Source organism: Microtus pennsylvanicus, chromosome 6, assembly GCF_037038515.1.
Source record: "Microtus pennsylvanicus isolate mMicPen1 chromosome 6, mMicPen1.hap1, whole genome shotgun sequence".
Taxonomy (NCBI): domain Eukaryota; kingdom Metazoa; phylum Chordata; class Mammalia; order Rodentia; family Cricetidae; genus Microtus; species Microtus pennsylvanicus.
The window spans coordinates 96840946-96858853 of NC_134584.1; the positions used below are offsets into that span (position 1 = coordinate 96840946).

The following is a 17908-nucleotide window of genomic DNA, read 5'->3' on the forward strand; positions in this document are numbered from 1 at the left end:
CTCTCTCTGGTTTGCTTATCCTGCTTTCTTATAGAACTCAGCAACCAGCCCAGGTATAGTAGCACCCACAGTGGGCTGGGCCCCCTCCCCCATCCATCACTAAGAAAATGCCCTACAGGCTTTCCTATAGCCAAATCTTATGAAGTCATTTTCTCAACCCAGGGTCCCTCATCTCAGATGACTATAGCTTGTATCGAGCTGACATAAGATTAGTCAGCACAACGACCAAAAAAGACCTGTTTCTTGAAATCAGTGAGACTTGAAGAGGCCCCAGTAGGAGGAGACCTTGGAAGGATTTAGGTGAGGAGCTTAGTCTGTGCAAGGACCTGGTGGGATAACCAAGCTAGGCCGTTGGAGAAAGCAGGTCCCCGGGGGGACTGGAACAGAGCACATGAGGGTGCCCTGTGGGTAGGGCCCAGATCATAGAGGCTGTGTAGCTTACTGTGCTTACACAAAGACAGTGTCCTACATGCTGGGATTACAGATGAGCCATCAGTGGGATTCTGGTACCCTACCTAGCTCTCTCTGTCTGTCTCTGTCTCTGTCTGTCTCTGTCTCTCTGTCTGTCTCTCTCTCTCTCTCTCTCTTTCTCTCTCTCTCTCTCTCTCTCTCTCTGTTTTTTGGAAGGATATAGTCATGAGCCATCAAATCATATGGACCTTAACTATTTGTTCTATCGCCAGTCACTTAACCATTTGCAAAGATCCATTTTCTTTTTTCTCTTCTTCTCTCCTCTTCTTTCCTCACCTCTCCTCTTCTTTTCTCTTCTTTAAGACAAAGATTCGTGTAGCCCAAGCTAGCCCTGAGCTTGATATGTGGTCAAGGATGAATTTCTGGCCTGCTTCTACCTCCCAAGTGCTGGGATTACAAACACTGGTTTATGCTGTGCAGAGGATAGGACCCAGGGCCTTGAACTTGCTAAACAAGTACTCTAACACACTATGCCCAACACACTACACCAGTGACCCTTTAATTTCTTGAAAATTTGTTTGGAACAGTGGTTCTCAATCTTCCTATTGAGAACCTTTAAAACAGAGCCTCATGTCGTGGTGACCCCCCAACCATAACATTATTTTGTTCATAGCTGTAATTTTGCCACTGTTATTAATTATAATGCAAACATCTGGCATGCAGGAAATCTGATGTGCGATCTCTGAAGGGGTCGCAGCCCACAGGCTGAGGTTCTAGTTTGGTTCCAGTTTGAAGGTTCTAGTAGCAGAGTGCAGCTGCACAGAGACCCACAAGGGGAGGGCAGTCCTTAGGGGATGGTTGTTCTCTTCCACTGAGTGGGCAGTGGGGACATTCATGGAGCCCTGAGGGAAGAAGGGGGCACCTGCCCAGCCAGCCACATCAACTGAGTCTACCCTGGAGACCACTGGCAGACCACATTTCTTTCTTTCTTTCTCTCTCTCTCTCTCTTTCTTTTCTTTCTCTTTGTTTTTTTCTCAAGGCAGAGTTCCTCTGTATGGCCTTGGCACACTTTATTCCTTTTGATTTTTTTGAGTAAAGAGTGTCTTGTAAGATTGCCCAGGTTGGCCTCAAATGTGCAGCAGATTAAATCCTCTTCTCTCTATTTCTGGGAGTGCTACCACACCTGGAGGTTTCTTTCTTCTTTCCTTCATTTCCTTCCCAGACACTCAAGTCCATCTAGCTTTGAACTCACTATGTAGTTGAGCCCTATCCTTTTTTTTTGCCTTTTTTTTTTCTTTTTGGTTTTTTGAGATAGGGTTTCTCTGAAGCTTTGGAGCCTGTTCTGGCCTCGAACTCACAGAGATCCACCTGTCTCTGCGAGTGCTGGGATTAAAGGTAGGTGCCACCACTGCTTAGTTCTAAACTGGTGTGGTGGTGCAAGCCTGTAGTCTCCACCTGGGGTCAGGAGTTCAAGGTCCTTCTCACTAGCCTAGTGAGACCCTGTCTCAAAAAGACAAGACAGGAGGTTTTTAAGATCTTGGGACTTTGACAGAATGTCTGGGTAATGTTGGCTTAACCCTTTACCCACTCAAACCCTTCTCCCTAGTGCACTGGGACCCTTGGGTGCACTCATGCATGTGCACACACACACACTCACACACACACCCCATCTAAAGCAGCTACTCTGCAAATGAAAAGTACATTTCAGTACTACGAGACTGGAACCCAGAGAGCAGTCCAAGCTCAGAACAAAGCTGGACTGCGCCCTTAATTTTATTATGACACAGAGAACAATAAGGGGCTTGTTTATGAAGCCGATTCTAAAACAGTAGTGTGTTTTTGTTTTGCCGTTGGTTTTGCATTCTGTCGTTTTGGTTAATCCCACTTTCATTCCTTTCAAATGGCATCGTGGAGCAGGCTGGGTCAACTGCAGCCACCTCCATCAGAAGACGTGGGAGGGGGACCTGCGTGAGGCTGGAACCAGCTGCCCACCCGGGGCCACACCGAGGCAGTGACGTTCTGGATGGTTGGAATACATAGCAGGACAGACAGACAACTGGGGGTGGGGAGCCAGCTCAACCCCCTTTCCAGGGGTGGCCAGCCACTTGATCCCCGTGCAGAACTGAACAGGGTTCTATTCTGGCAAAGCTCTGGGCCTGTTAGGGTGGGAGAGACACTGGGATTCTTCACAGAGCAGTTGGACCTCAGTCCAGGGACCAGGCCAAATCCTGGAAGGCCTGGATTCCCAACTACATGATAGACCAAGGCAGAGGAGCAACCTAAGTTCCAGGCCAGCCTGGCCTATATGGAAAGACGTTGTCTCAAAAGGAAAAAAAAAAAGCCAGGTGTTGGTGGTGTACTCCTTTAATCCCAGCACTCACGAGGCAGAGACAGGAGGATCTCTGTGAGTTCGAGACCAGCCTGGTCTACAGAGTTAGTTCCAGAACAGGCTCCAAAGCGACAGAGAAACCCTGTCTTGAAAAACCTAAATAAATAAATAAATGCATAAATACATAAATAAAGTCAACAGGCCCAGGGACAGTGGCCCATGCCTTTGGTTCCAGTGGTCAGGTGGCAGAGGCAGGTTGAGCTTGAGGTTGTCAACCTGGTCTACATAGTGAGTTAGAGGGCAGTCTCTGCTACCTAGAGAGATCCTCAGAAAACAAACTTATAACATCAACGAAACCCTAATTAATTGGTTAATTAAAATAGAAAAACGATTTTTAAAAAATCAGCAAGGGCTGGGAATATGACTCAGTGGGTAAGAGCACTGTCTGTGCTCGTGTAAGGAGCGAGATTCGCATCCAGATAAAAAGCTAGGGAATTGTGGCTTCAACACTTGCAGGTGGAGACAGGCAGATCCCTAGATCTCTCTGGCCTAGCCCAGAAACAGGCTTCTGGTTCAGCGAGAGATCTGGTCTTAAAGCAACAAGGAAGAGAGCGACAGTAAAAGAAACCTATGTCCTGCTCTGGGCTCCCCGCATGCGCCATGGTGGGGTCACCTGCACCATCCAGTGTCTGTACTATACACCAGGTACACACAACTTTTGTACAAGAAACTAAGCCCGGCTGTGGTGGCGGTCTTTAATCCCAGCACTAGGGAGGCAGAGGCAGGCGGATCTCTGTGAGTTCGAGGTCAGCCTGATCTACAAGAGCGAGTTCCAGGACAGGCTCCAAAACTACAGAGAAACCTTGTCTCGAAAAACAACAACAAAAACCCCAAAAAGCCAAGAAACTAATAGCTTTGAGAGGTGCTGTGAGGAAAAAAAAAACACAAAGCAGGTCACCAAAGGATACTAACACTATAATGAATAATTCTAAGAAATTTACAGGACGCCTGTGGGTTTCTTTCTAGGCTTCCAGTTCGTACATACCACAGACGGACCACACTGTTATCTCCTTCTGTGCCGATGCTGCGAGGCGTGCTCTTTCCAGTTTAATTATTAATTAAAAATTCATCTATTTGCATGTTTTATTTGCCGGTCACAGCTCCCTCTGCAGGCAGGCCCGCCTCTGCCCTTTCATAAATGTCTGCCAAGACTTGGATGAATTTTCTCAGATCTTTTTCTGCTTTTTTAAGTTTTCACTGACGTGTATATGTAGAAATATAGACACTTGAGTGTGTTTATTTAGAAACCTTTTTTTTTTACTTTAACAAAATTGGAGTTATTATACATATTAAAAATTTTAAACTATTAGTATTTATTTTCTGTGTTTTGCCTGAGAATACGTGTGTGCACATGCATGTAGTGCCTGAGGCGGCCAGACGAGGGCATTGGGTTCCCAGAAACTAGATTTCCGGATGGTTGTGAGCGGGCGTGTGACCCCTGGGACCCAGCCCCAGACCCTCTGTAGGAGCAGTGTTCTTAGTTACTTGCGTGCGCGCGCAGCGCGTGTTCACGTTCGATCGCGTGGCACGGCACGTGTCTGGAGGTCAGAGAACAGCCTCGGGTGTTTGGTCTCGCCTTTCACCTTAAGGTTCTGCGGCTGCTGAGTGTTCCAGGCTAGCTGTCCCCAAAGCTTCTAGGCATTCTCCTGCCTCTCTTCCCCTCTCACTGCGGGGACGCTGGGATCGCCGACACAGGCTTCTCTGTTCAGCTTTACGTCCACTCTGGGTTTTAAACCTCAGCTCTCCACACTTGCGCATCAAATGTTTTTAACCCACTGAGCTGAGTCCCCAGCACCACCACAGTGAAATTTGGAGAGGAGAGGCGCTACACTCTCTTTGACCCGCTGCCCTTGGGTGGCTAGCTAGTCCTTTTCTCGCCCTACCACAGGCTGACACTGACTTCCAGCCAGGCTGGTTAACCTTAAACTCACTAAGTAACTGAGGATGACCTTGAATTCGGGATCCTCCTTTCTTCACCTCTCAACACCTAGGATTACGGGTCTGTGTCGTATCACATCTGCCTTATTGCTTGACAATTTTTTTCTCGAGACAGGGTTTCTCTGTGTAGCGTTGGAGCCTGTCCTGGAACTCACTCTGTAGACCAGGCTGGCCTCGAGTGAGTGCTGGGATTAAAGGCCTGAGTCCCCCACCCCCACCCCAGGGTTTGACGTTTTAAATTGAGAAACAATTCCAGTTACTTTTTTGAGAGACGAGGTTTCCTTACGTAGCCCAGGCTGGCCTAGAAATTTCAATCCTCCTGCTTCAGTATCCCAAGTGCTAAAATGAAATATGCACCATCACACTTTGAATATCTTAAACATCCATTTACAAACAAAAAATAGAAAAAAAACCCAGTAAGGGTGTGGCTAAGTTGGTAGAATGTTTGCACGCAGGCACCGCTGTGAGTCTTCCAAACCCTCAGCGGATTAGACATTCAGGTTCAAGGTCATCGTCAGCTACACTTCGATTTTGAGGTCATCCTGGACTATGTGAGACCTTGTTTAAAAACAAAAAGAAACAAAAGAAATTACATACAAAGCCTACAACACAACAACCCAAACCAGAAACCAAACGACAAAACTCCATAAACACCAGAGCTGGAAGGGCTCTTATTCACTGGTGGGGGAAATAGCAAGGAGGTGAGCTTGGCAGTCTTTCCTTGAAAGAATTAAGACTAAACCAGGCGTGTTGGCTTATATTCCTGTTTACAGTCGCGGAGTTCAGAAGGCTGAGGCAGGAGGACAGTGAGGTGGGTTAAGCCAAGCTACATAGCAGGATCCTGGTCCAAAGTCAACCAACCAACCAGTCACACAAACAAGGAAACCGAGTGGGTTTAAACTCCTGGGTTTGTAGTCATTTGTTACAGCGGCAATAAGACACCTCCACTGGGTGACTGTCCAGCCTTGTGAATGCTTCTGGCACCCGGGCCATCTGCTCAGACGCCCTGTCACCTTCCCCCAAACTCTCCTACAGACTGTCGACCGCCTTGCGGCTCAGCCCCAGGTCGAGGAAAAAGGACTGAGGACACCTTCAGGTCTTTGGTCTCGGAGGGTTTCCGAGGACGTATGACAATTCTCTGCGGCTGGCTATCCTCTGCCCTGCCGCCCTCTTGAGAAGTCACCGCTCCCGGTGACTAGCCAGGTGTCGTCTAGAATTCAGGTACTCGTCCTTGTGTTTACGTCTAAAGTTCTTTTCTCTAGAACTTAAGAGAAACAGGTTTTCCGTGTTGTATCCAGTGAAAACAACTTCGTGGCAGTTTGAGAAGAGGAGGAGCCTTGGCAACTGGGTGTGTGCTCGTGTTTTGTTTACTTAGCTTTTTGGTGGGGTTTTGTTATTGTTGTTTATTTATTTATTTTTTGAGATGGTGTCTAATTCCATAGCCCGGGCTGCTATGGATCTCGAGGCAATTCTGCTTTACATCACTGGGAGCTAGAACTACAGGTGAGGGCCACCGCCCTGCTACCGGTGGTTTTTAACCCTGTGTGGGCCGGACTGTAGAAGTCGTACAGAGCGGAAGAGACCCTGGTTGAAGGTACCAAAGTAGTTCATGTGGCAGCCGGGGGTGAAGGCGACAGTGTAGATATAAACAGGAATAAAAAATATATGGGAAAAATTAGTGTCACAGAGTGCCGACAACTAATATGAACAAGAAAAGCTGATGCAAACGTGTCAGGATGGCCGAGCGGTCTAAGGCGCTGCGTTCAGGTCGCAGTCTCCCCTGGAGGCGTGGGTTCGAATCCCACTTCTGACAAGAATAACCTTTTTTTTTCCTGTAACCCTCTCCGAAAATCGGAAGCGAAGGTGGAAACGATATTTCCACTGACTGAAGCAGAGTGGGAATTTATTATTTTTTTCCTTCTCCTGAATTCGTTTTACACTTTCAAATCAAAGAAATATGTATTAAGATAGTTTTACAAAGTATACGGTGGCATTTAGCAAAACGAAGACGAGACTATTATAAAAAGTTCACAATTGATTTATTATGAATTGTGAACAAAGAAAAAAACCACGAATTTGTCAGAAGTGGGATTCGAACCCACGCCTCCAGGGGAGACTGCGACCTGAACGCAGCGCCTTAGACCGCTCGGCCATCCTGACAACCGAAAGCTCGCTTTGCGTCAAGCCTTTTTGTAAGATTCTCAATGTGCGCATGCGTACTGAGTAGCAGTTTACGTCTGTTCCTCCGTACGGGGCGGAGCGAGTGCCCTGTGCAGTACGGCTAAGTGGCCAGAGGAGGGCGCTCGCCTCCCGCTGGAAAATCCGAACGATACCAGATCTGCTGTTGTTCTATTCTGATTGGTGCAGAAGCTTTGTTTTCTGCCGATCTATCAGCGCTTTGTATTTTTCTTCTTCTTCTTCTTCCTCCTCCTCCTCCTCCTCCTCCTCCTCCTCCTCCTCCTCCTCCTCCTCCTCCTCCTCCTCCTCCTCCTCCTCCTCCTCCTCCTCCTCCTCCTCCTCCTCCTCCTCCTCCTCCTCCTCCTCCTCCTCGTGTCTCTTTGGCACGTGGCAATCAATTCCATGTACACAGTACTTAACCTCTGCTTCCCAGACCCGGTGACGTCTGAAAGTCCAGGCTCTGTTGCTCAACTGTAGTCAAAACCGCAGCTTCCCATTTGCAGAGAAACTGGTTTGTTTCAGAATCTAGTTTAGATGAAGCTTGCGGAGGTACTGTCTGATCCTGGTTCTGGCCGTGTCCCCAGTGCCCACATAGTGCCTAGCACACAATAGGTGTGCAGGACAGACCTTCTCCCCTACCCCCGCGCCGTCTTGTGTACGGTGATTTTGTGACTCATCATCACCTTCTGGTTCCTTCTTGCCCCCTTCTTCCCAAACCTCAAACTTGCTCACGGACACCAGAAAATCTCAGCCCCGAGGGTGCCGTTCCCCACCGGATTTCCAAAGGCGTAAGAGCGCCTTCCTCCTCCCGGGATCTCAGACGTCTGGGGCTCTAGGCTCCTCGGCGGGCCCAGATGCACAGGCAGGGAGACTGGAGGCCTTACTGATATGCTGTGGTTCTCTCTGTGCTGACGGTCTGGAAGAGGATCTGAAATGAGTTCTTTTTGGAGTTCTTTCCGGTCAAGCCCGGAAGACGTGATTACTTAGATTCTGTTGGACTCTTGGAGCCCTCACATCTGTCTGAGATTGTGTAGAGAGGCCCGAGGAAGAAAACAGTTTCGCCGCCCCTGCCTCGGGATCCTTGGGGCTTGGGATGTGTAATCAGAGACCCTGGTTATTATTCCAGACTTGACCAGACTCTCATGCCCTTTTCCCTGTCCCCAAAGTCCCTCCAGAATCGGTTTGCAATGCCTTTCCTGAAATGCAGAGTGCCCCGACAATGTAACCAAACCTAGTTAACAAATATTTATGGAGCACTTGATGTGTGCCAGATTCTTCTGGATTCTGTGAATAAAACTGGATGCCCTCACCCAAGGATGCTTCATGGGAGGAAGGTTCGACCTTAGACGGATTAGCTCAAGGATGGAAGAGTGTGTTTGAGAGTCTGAAGCGGGAGAAAAGATATACAGTGTCCTCTTGGGCATACCCATGCAGCGAACTTTTCCATTTGTTTTCAATAAATTTATTTATTCATTTTTTGTATGTGTGCATGTGTGTAAAGAGATCAGAAGACAACCTTTGTGGCTCACCTTCACATGGGCTCAAACCCAGGCTGTCAGGCTTACACTGAGCCATCTTACCGTTTCCTTTGTTTTTTGTGGTTTTATTTATTTATTTTTTGGTTTGTTTTTGTTTTTTTTTTTTTTCCAGACAGGGCCTCTCTATGTAGCTCAGGCAGGCCTTGAGACTCAAAATTCTCTCTTCCACGTGCTGGGTTAGCAGGGGTCTAATTTGTTCTTCTGTAGCTATGATAAACAACCACGACCAAAAGCAACTTGGTGGGGGGAGTGTTATTTTATCTAAACAATCCTTCACTGAGAGAAGCCAGGGCAGGAACTTGAAGCAGAAACCACAGAGGAAGGGCTCTGGCTCCCAGGTTCTAGATCAGCTGTCTTTCTTAGACAGATCAGGCCTATATAGGAACAGTACTGTCCACAGCAGGCTGGGCCTTCACACATCAAATTAGTGATAGGTCAATCTTACCTGAGTTCAATTCCTGGAGCCCATGTAAAGGTGGAAGGAAGGAACCAACTTCTTTAATCTGTCCTTCACACACACACACACACACACACACACACACACACACCAATAATAATAAATAAGAATCGTTATGTGATGGAGGTAATCCTTCAATTGAGGTCCCCTCTTCCCAGGCGTGCCAGGTTGAGACCCAAAGCCAATCATCACAAGAGCTGTGCCCCACAAGGCCCTGCTTCCGTGGCTGAGAGCATAAGGGAATCTGCCTCTCAAGCCTATTTCATCAGTGTGGGATGCACTGCCTATCGCCCTGCGGGCCCTAGGCAGATCTCTACCCCAACATCCACACCAGCCTTCTCAAGTCAGCAGGCAAGGCTTCCACTTCTCCTTTAAACGTGACCATTGCACTGGTTCCCACACTGACCAGTAAGACAGAGAGTCAGTTAGTTAGTGTGCGGGGGATGGGGCCCCAGGATCCTACCCGAGCTGTGCGGCGCAAAGGTGATGTTTGTTTAATCATCTCTGTTTCCTATGTGCGTGTGATTGTGGGGCGTACGTGTGGACACAATCATGGCAGCCAGAGAATGAGCTCAGTCAGGGCTGCTCCTCAGGCACGGCCGTCTGTGTTTTGAGACAGGGTCTTTAACTAGGAAATGAGATTTGCCAGTTAGGCTGTGCTGGCTGGTGGGTGAGCCCCCCTCCCCACCAGGGATCCTCCTGTCTCCACCTCCCCAGGGCAGAGATTACAAGCATGCATGGCCACCATGACATCACACGCATCATGACGTACAGCAAGTCTCCACAATAGTAATGATAAAATTTAACAAACGAACACACAAGTGATTGGGAGCCATGCCTGGTGGTGTATGCCTTTAAAGCCACCATTCAGGAGACAGAGGCCAGTTGGTCTGTGTGAGTTCTGGTCTACATAGTGAGTTCTAGGCTTTCCAAGGCTAGACAGTGAGATCATGTATCCAACCAAAACCCAATCAAAAACAGTGATTAAGAATGGTTAGGGGCTTTTACAAATAGTGGGTAGAGAAGGCCTGGTAAGGTTTCAGTGAGCTCAAAACGAGAGACACAAAATCAGTGTTGGTGGGGAGGGCAGTGACATTCTAGATGGGGGACAATGTTGAGGAGGAGGGCTGGCATGCCAAGGCAGCGCCAAGGTCAGTGAGACTCTGGAATCAGGGTGAAGGAGGCTTAGGTTTGTGTTACACCAGGCTGGATCGTAGGAAAAAGGACTTTAGCTTTTTCTGTTACAGATGATGAACACCAGAGTGTTCTAGGTGGGATGTGATGGGTCCTGACGGCCCTATGAAGCGATTCCTTAGCTGTACTTGGAGAAATAGGTGGGAGTTAGAGAGGAACCTGGGAAACTTGGCTGGAAAGGTCAGACATGTTGAAGGATGGATAACCCGGGGATGACATCAGGATACAGAGAGAGGCTGCCTGACCTGTGTGGAGTCAGGGTACAGACAGACTGCCACAGGAAGCCACCAGGACCACAGAGGGGCCAAGTTCTCGCCCCACCTTGAGGCAGGTGCTTACAGCAGACATGAAGCTGCTCTTTTAACCGCATTGCTCAAGGTCCCCCTTGGTCCTGGATCACCTCATCTCCAATATCCCTGGCTTTCCTGAGGGTGCATCCCTTCAGACAGAGAAGGCAGGTCCAGAGCACAGGTGGCCTGTGACCGCCACCTCCCCAGCCTGTCAGGTTCAGCCACATCTCCCACCACCACCGCTGCTACCTCTTAGGTGACCACTTTCTGGTCCAGAGGAGGCTTCTCACAGGCTCATCCCAACCTGAACTCCCTAAAGCCAACAGTGTCTCCTTCTCCCCTGATGGACACCCTGAACAGCCACAGCAGCCTGAAGGAGGGACAGACCTCAGCTCTCCCTCCTGATTGTCCAGCTTGGGGGAGGAAAGTCCCCCGGCTGACCTGGAAAGTCCACCAGCAGTAGGGGAAGTCCCCGTGTGGCTCCTGAGGTGCTGGGCTCTGGTCACCGATGGAGCCAAGTGGTCACACAGGGAGATCTAAAAAGTAGACTCCTAACATTCCCATGACGGAGTCTTGTCACACCCTCTTCCAGGGGAAAGGGTGGTAGGAAGTCAGCTTCTAGCAAACGCCTTCTTTTTCCCCACTGCGTACCTCGCGGTCCTAACAGCACCACAGTGATGTATATATCCTTATTCGACAGAGGAAAGGAACAAAGCTCCGAGAGGCACTTAACTCGCTGATAGACAGACAGCTAATAAATGTGCCTAACTTACCTGCATCAAACCTCCCTCCTGCGGGCTTGGGGCTGGAGAGACGGCTCAGTGCTTGCTGTTATTTATTCCAGAGGACCTGAGTTCTGTTCCTAACACCCACACCTGCAGCGCAGCTTCGGGGGATCCCACACCCTTTTCTGGCCTCTAAGGGCACCTACATGTACATATATAGGAGGGGGGGGTTCTCTAGGAGTACTCTCTAGGATAGGTGTCTTAGGCAGCCTCTTCAAGGCCTTAACTGCTGAGCCATCTCTCCAGCCCCTCCAGTTTTATAATTAACACTGAGATGCAGAAACAGATTTTTTTTTGAGGTTTTTCAAAACAGGGTTTCTTTGTAGCTTTGGAGCCTGTCCTAGAACTAGCTCTTGTAGACTAGGCTGGCCTCAAACTCACAGAGATCCACCTGCCTATGCCTCTGAGTGCTGGGATTAAAGGCGTGCGCCACCACCGCCCAGCTGAAACAAATTTTCTTTAGTTTAACAACGCTGTCTTTAAATTTTTTTTGACAGAGATCTCATTCTGTAATTCAGGCTGGCCCCCAATTCATGGCAATCCTCCTGCCTCAGTCCCAGTACGCTGAGATTATATGTGTGAACCACCAGACCCCTGAGTCTTTACCCTCCAGTTCTATTGTACGTCTTGACTCTGCCTTGTCCTGGTCTCATCCCATTGCCTCCTTAGGAGGGAGAAGAAAATGTCAAGCTAGGAGAGCTTGTTGAGTCGGATGCAGGTCAGACCTGGAAGGGCTGCTTTTAGCATTGTTTTCATTATTGGAGAAGACTAAAAGAATGGGTAGGTTTTTCCCAGCCCGGCCATCCGAGAGGTACAGCCAAGTTTTTGTGTTCCAAACTGTGCTTTCCTTGGCCGCAGGAGAAGGGCAGACGCCAGGGATGAACTTGTGCCAAGGCTCCGGACTGGCATCTCGGCCACCGTGGGGAAGCAGGATACCCCAGCGGGCAGGAAGTGTGACAATGAAGTGGATGAGGTAGGCAGAGTCTTTGAGGCAAGAGGTGAGGCCTACAGACCCAAAAAGAGGAACATGGGATGTACTCACTCATATTTGGTTTCTAGCCATAAATAAAGGACATTGAGTTTATAATTCACATTCCTAGAGAAGCTAAATAAGAAGGTGAATCCAAAGACAAACATATAGGCATCCTCCTGAATATTAACCTTCATCAGGCGATGAAATGAGACAGAGACAGAGACCCACATTGGAGTACCGGACAGAAATCTCAAGTTCCAAATCAAGAGCAGAAGGAGAGGGAGCACGAGCAAGGAACTCAGGACTGCGAGGGGTGCACCCACACACTGAGACAATGGGGATGTTTTATCGGGAACTCACCAAGGCCAGTTGGCCTGGATCTGAAAAAGCATGGGATAAAACCGGACTAGATGAACATAGCAGACAATGAGGACTACTGAGAACTCAAGAACAATGGCAGTGGGTTTTTGATCCTACTGCACATACTGGCTTTGGGGGAGCCTAGGCAGTTTGGATGCTCACCTTACTAGATCTAGATAGAGGTGGGCGGTCCTTGGGCTTCCCACAGGTCAGGGAACCCTGATTGCTCTTCGAGCTGATAAGGGAGGGGGACTTGATCGGGGGAGGGGGAGGGAAATGGGAGGTGGTGGCGGGGAGGAGGCAGAAATCCTTAAATAAATAAATTAATTTAAAAAAAAAAAAGAGGTGAGGCCTATCAAAGACCTCCGAGCTTACCTGCCACCTCACAAACTCTCTGTGGCCCAGTTTTCCACTTTAAATAGGTCATGTGGACCACGAGTGTTTCTCTGTGACCAGAATGGTATCAAAGCCAGGAGTTTACTTTCAGATTCTCTGGAATGCTTAGCATGGCCTGGAAGCCTTTGATCACCCTAGAAATAGATGCCCAGAACAATGGAGACTCTCTTGTTTGCCACCCTGCAGGGCAGGAGCATGGGGCCAGTTTTAGCCAGAAGCATCAGGACCAGTGAGAGCCTGTGGGCTGGGTATATGGGGCTCACACCTGCCTCTGCTGGATGTGGGCTCCGTGACCTTAGGGGGAAGAGACTCGGCCCTACCTTACCCACCTTTAAAGGTGGATAAGTTAGGACAAGCTGGGCACTGGGTGGCCCGGCACAGAGTGCTGCCTGTGAGGGGAACTCCAGTAACACAAACAAGGCTGCCCTTCTCACCTGGTGAATACCGCGGTCAGAGAGACTTTCTATAGTGCTACCTACCCAGCCCCATCTGAGGCACCCCGAAACCTGTCTAGCGTCTCTCCTGCCTCCTTCTCATCTCCAAACCCTCCCCCTCCTTGTCCCTCCCCTTTCCATTTCCCACCTCCTTCTCTTCCCCTTCCTCTCTTATTTCTCCTTCTTTTCCATGTTTTCCTTCCTTTGCCTTTCCTTTCCCTCACTTCCTTCTTAGTGCTGAGGATCAAACCAGGGCCTTGGTAAATGCTCTGTCAGAGAAGCACACCACCTGAATCTCACTTTTTAGCCAAGAAGGGCAACCGACTCATGATCCTCTTGCCTCAGCCTCCTGAGTCCTAGGCCTGTGCCTCCACACTCACCGGCTTCCCTCTTTTCTGATCTCCCATACACAAAGTGTGTTTGCCCCTTGTGGCCTGTCTCGAGCCATTGTTTCTCAGATCACACAGGACAGGTTCTGAAAGTCATCTCTCCCGTGCCAGTTCAAATGTGTCTTTGTTGTGCCCTGCCTAACGTGGTTCTACCCTCTTCTCATTCACTATCCAGCTTCCTTGATCCGGGTCTAATTTATTTGTTGATTATGTTTCTTTCCCACCAGGCTCAGCGATGGGAAGCCAGGGAAATTGCATGGGCTCTTTACCAGGAAGTGCTGGCCTAGAGGCTTGGACAGGACAAAGAGATTAACAGGCAGGTGGATGGGTTGATGGGTGGACAAATGGGTAGACAGACAACAGACAGACAGACAGACAATGAATGGGCACAGCCCAGTAAGTTGAGGGCCACTCTGCTGTTGTCCTTCTCTTAGATCCTTTATTCCTGAGCCCTGCTGCCCAACCCTCCCCATCCACACACCAGTCCTTCCCCTTTCCAGGCTGGGAACCTCTAGCCTTCCTGTTTATATCAATTTGTTTTATTTATTTATATATGTTCAAGGGCTATTAAAAACTAACATGTTATTTATGAGTACTGTTTTGTTTTCCCCTCCAGACTCTCTTGAAGGCTCATGCACTCTGTCTCTCTGGTCTAGCATATTTAATTTTTTTAATTTATTTGTGTGTGTGTGTGTGCGTGTGTGTGTGTTTGTGACAAATATGCCACATGTGTGCAGCCCTCACAGCAGCCAGAAGAGGGTGTTGGGTCCCCTGGAGCCTACTGTGGGTGCTGGGAGAGAACTGGCTCCTCTGAAAGAGCGGGGATCTACAGAGCCCCCTTCCTAGCCCCTGCAGTGGGCTTTTCTTTCTTCAGAGCTTTCTCGGGAGGCTGTGTCCTTAGCGTGTGGCATGGGACATGTCTAAGTCTAGACAGAGACAACATGGTTACACTACATGGGAAGGAGCCTTCTGTTCCCAGCTGCCACATCTCTGCCACCCCCGCCTCTTAGGTTATGTAAAAGCAGCTGTAGAGAATGGAAGTTGGAAAGAGAGACTTGGTCTGACTTTAGGCAGGACCGGGTTTATTCCCGGGGAGCGGGCATTTCCTGTCACTCACATGTGCAAATGGCTAAAAGGCCTACCAAAGATGGGGAGTGCCCCCTTATAGGGGCGGAACAGACTTATGTTGTCTGCAAGGGAAGTTGGGAAGTGTAGTCTTTTGGCAGGAAACTATCTTTGCTCTTGCCTCTAACCCCTATGCTGTCTTTGGTTCTGCTCAATCTACTTTTAGGCCTTCCTTTGCACAAAGACTGTGGTTATCTATTTTCATTAGCATGTGCAGTGCAAGTTGTCTTAGTTAGGGTTTCTATTGCTGTGATGAAACACCATGACCAAAAGCAAGTTGGGAAGGAAAGGGTTTATTTGGCTTACACTTCACTATCATTGTTCATCATTGAAGGAAGTCAGGACAGGAACTCAAACAGGGCAGGAACCTGGAGGCAGGAGCTGATGCAGAGGCCAGGGGAGGGTGTTGCTTACTGGCGAGTTCCTCATGGCTTGTTCAGCCTGCTTTCTTATAGAACCAAGTACCACCAAACCAGGTTGGCACCACCCACAATGGGCTGGGCCTTCCCCTATCAATCACTAATTATGACGGCCTCTTCTCCCTCCTTTCAGACAGCTCTGGCTTGTGTCAAGTCAAACTAGACAGAATACTAGTCACATCCTTTTGAAAATTCTGCCATACCAGAGTACTTCACCCATTTCTGCTTCTACTTTCAGTGTTGCTATGGGGAGGAAAAGGTTGTTGCCTCTATGGCGGGTGTTTTATTTCTTCTGGACAGTGCTGGGTTATCTGGATCACCCACTTAAAATGTCAGGAAACGAGAGATAAGATCCCCCTGTCAATGGGGATCACCAGAGATGCAGAGAGGAGAAGAAGGAGGCAGCATCGGAGAAGCCTGCGGTGTGTGCTCAGAGAAAGGGAAGACACTTCAGGTGGGGACCCCAGAGTGATCAAAAGCCCTGGGGTAGGGACAAAGAACAGCAGAGTGTCAGGAGATCCCCGGATGGCCAGAGAAGCCTGAGAGTCGAGATGGGGCTTGCCCTTCCTCTGGGGAGCCGCGGTTCTGGGGATACAGAGACCTTATCCCTTCGCACTTTGCATGTGTATCATGAGGTCCCCGGGCAGGCAGCTGCTCCCTCAGCCGTTCAGAGTTCTAGACCTAACAAGCTTGGGTCCAGTGTCACCAGCTCTCAGAGGTCCAACCCCGTCTAAGCAGAACTTCTGAGGAGAGAGAGGGGCTGAGGCTCTGGGAGGGAGAAAGCAGGAACCAGTTGCACAAACCCTTTCCAGTGGGCTCTGAGCCTTCGAGGACCTGACCATTTCCTCTTTAACCCACCATCGACACAGGAGTCCCTGGGCTGGCATAGAGTGGGATTCGATCCTGTGGGGAACATTCAAAGAGCCGAATGAGTAGAACGGGAGCTCTCCCTCTCAACAGCCAGACCTTAACTGGGGACAGTCCAGTCCCAAGATGCAATCCCAAGACAGGAACACAGAGACCCAGTCTTCAGCTGTGAACGCACGTGAAAGAGTCTGAATTGAAGTGTTCTCATCCGCTCAGCCAGAACTTTCCTAGGATGCCTACAAGGTCCCAGGGGATGGGGGAAGTCCCAGCGAGCACTGCCATGTGTGTGTGGGGGGGGGGGGGCGGTCTATGGTGGGAACATCTGTAGCCAGGGCTGTAAACGGAGGTTTCTCTGTCTCACCCCATTCCCGCAATCACTTTTGAATAATCACTCAGAGGCTTAATATTAGTTACAGAATGTTTGGCCGATAATTTTGGCTTATTGCTAACTAACTCTCACACTTAAATGAACCCATTTCTATTAATCTTTTATTATCAACCAATGAGAACAACACTATTCACAGCATACAGAAGGATCATCTCATGCACAGGGCATCACAGAAACAGCGCATATACACTGAACGGCCTGGTTCATTATCCTGGAGGCCAGGGAAGGCTTCTGATGCTGTGTGTGTGTGTGTGTGTGTGTGTGTGTGTGCGCACATGCATGTGTGTAGGGTAGGACAGTGAACCTGCAGGAATACACTGGATGTAGTGATTCATGTCTGTGGGCCCAGCTACTCAGAGGGTGAGGTGGTGAGATTGTTCTAGTTCAGGAGTTCAAAACAACTCTGAGAAACCAAGCAAGACCAAAAAAAGAAAACAAGAAAGAAAAAAAAAGCTGGGTCTATAATCCCAGCACTGGAGATGCTTGAGAAGGCAGGAGGACCTCAAGTTGGAGACTTGCCTAAGCACTATACTATATATAATATGATATAGCAAGACCTTGCTCAAAGAAACAAAACCAACAACAAAAGAAGCTGAAAAAATATTTGGATTTTGGGACAGCTTGTTGCTTTTTTTTAAAATTGTTTAACTTTATTCATATTCATGCTTTGGTCTGAAAATGTCAGATCCCCTGGAACTAGAGTTACAGGTTAGTTGTCAGCTGCCACGTAGCCATGTGCCATGTGGATGCTGTGAATTGAACTCAGGACCTCTGGTCAAGCAGTCAGTGCTTTTCACTGCTGAGCTATCTCTCCAGCCCCCATCTGTTGCTTTTCTCAGGATGACTGGGGAGATGTTTGGGAGTCCTAGGAAGAAAATGAGAATCATCGTGGCTGCAGCCAGGGTATGAGGCTAGCCGCTGGCAGGACTGCAGGCTGGGCAGGCTCTGGTGAGGCACTCTGGGATGTCCCTGCCTGGCACGGGATAAGACAAGCATGGGTTTGGACACCAGCCTGGAGCCCAGCAAGCAACCGGAGAGGACAGTTACCTGCAGAAATGACTATCACTTGCCAAAAGCTAGGGAGATGGGACTTTGGCACCTGCAGCCTGTTCTCCTTTCCCTCTTTCCATGTAAGGGCATGCAATTCTTCCTCCCAGAGAATAACTCACCGCTCTGGCTTCTGTCTTATTTCCTTCCTTGGGGGCGGGGTGGGGGCGGAGGGAGTAGAGGCTGGAGGCTTTCACTTTCCTTTTAGACTGTCACCACAAGGGGACTTGAATTTCCCTTTTCTTCTCTCTCTCTCCCTCTTTCTGAGATTTTAAAAACATTTTATTTTTAATTGTGTGCATGTGTGTTTGTGTACATGAGAGAAGGTGC

The 17908-nt window shown here is 48.9% G+C and overlaps 2 non-coding genes across 2 annotated transcripts; one reads left to right on the forward strand and one right to left on the reverse strand.

Annotated features, from left to right (window-relative positions):
• Positions 1-6468: 6468 nt before the first annotated feature.
• Positions 6469-6551, forward strand: Trnal-cag (transfer RNA leucine (anticodon CAG)). Its single transcript has one exon. It is a non-coding gene; the product is annotated as a tRNA-Leu (tRNA).
• A 264-nt stretch (positions 6552-6815) lies between these two features.
• Trnal-cag (transfer RNA leucine (anticodon CAG)) lies at positions 6816-6898 on the reverse strand. The gene has a single exon. It is a non-coding gene; the product is annotated as a tRNA-Leu (tRNA).
• Positions 6899-17908: the final 11010 nt, after the last annotated feature.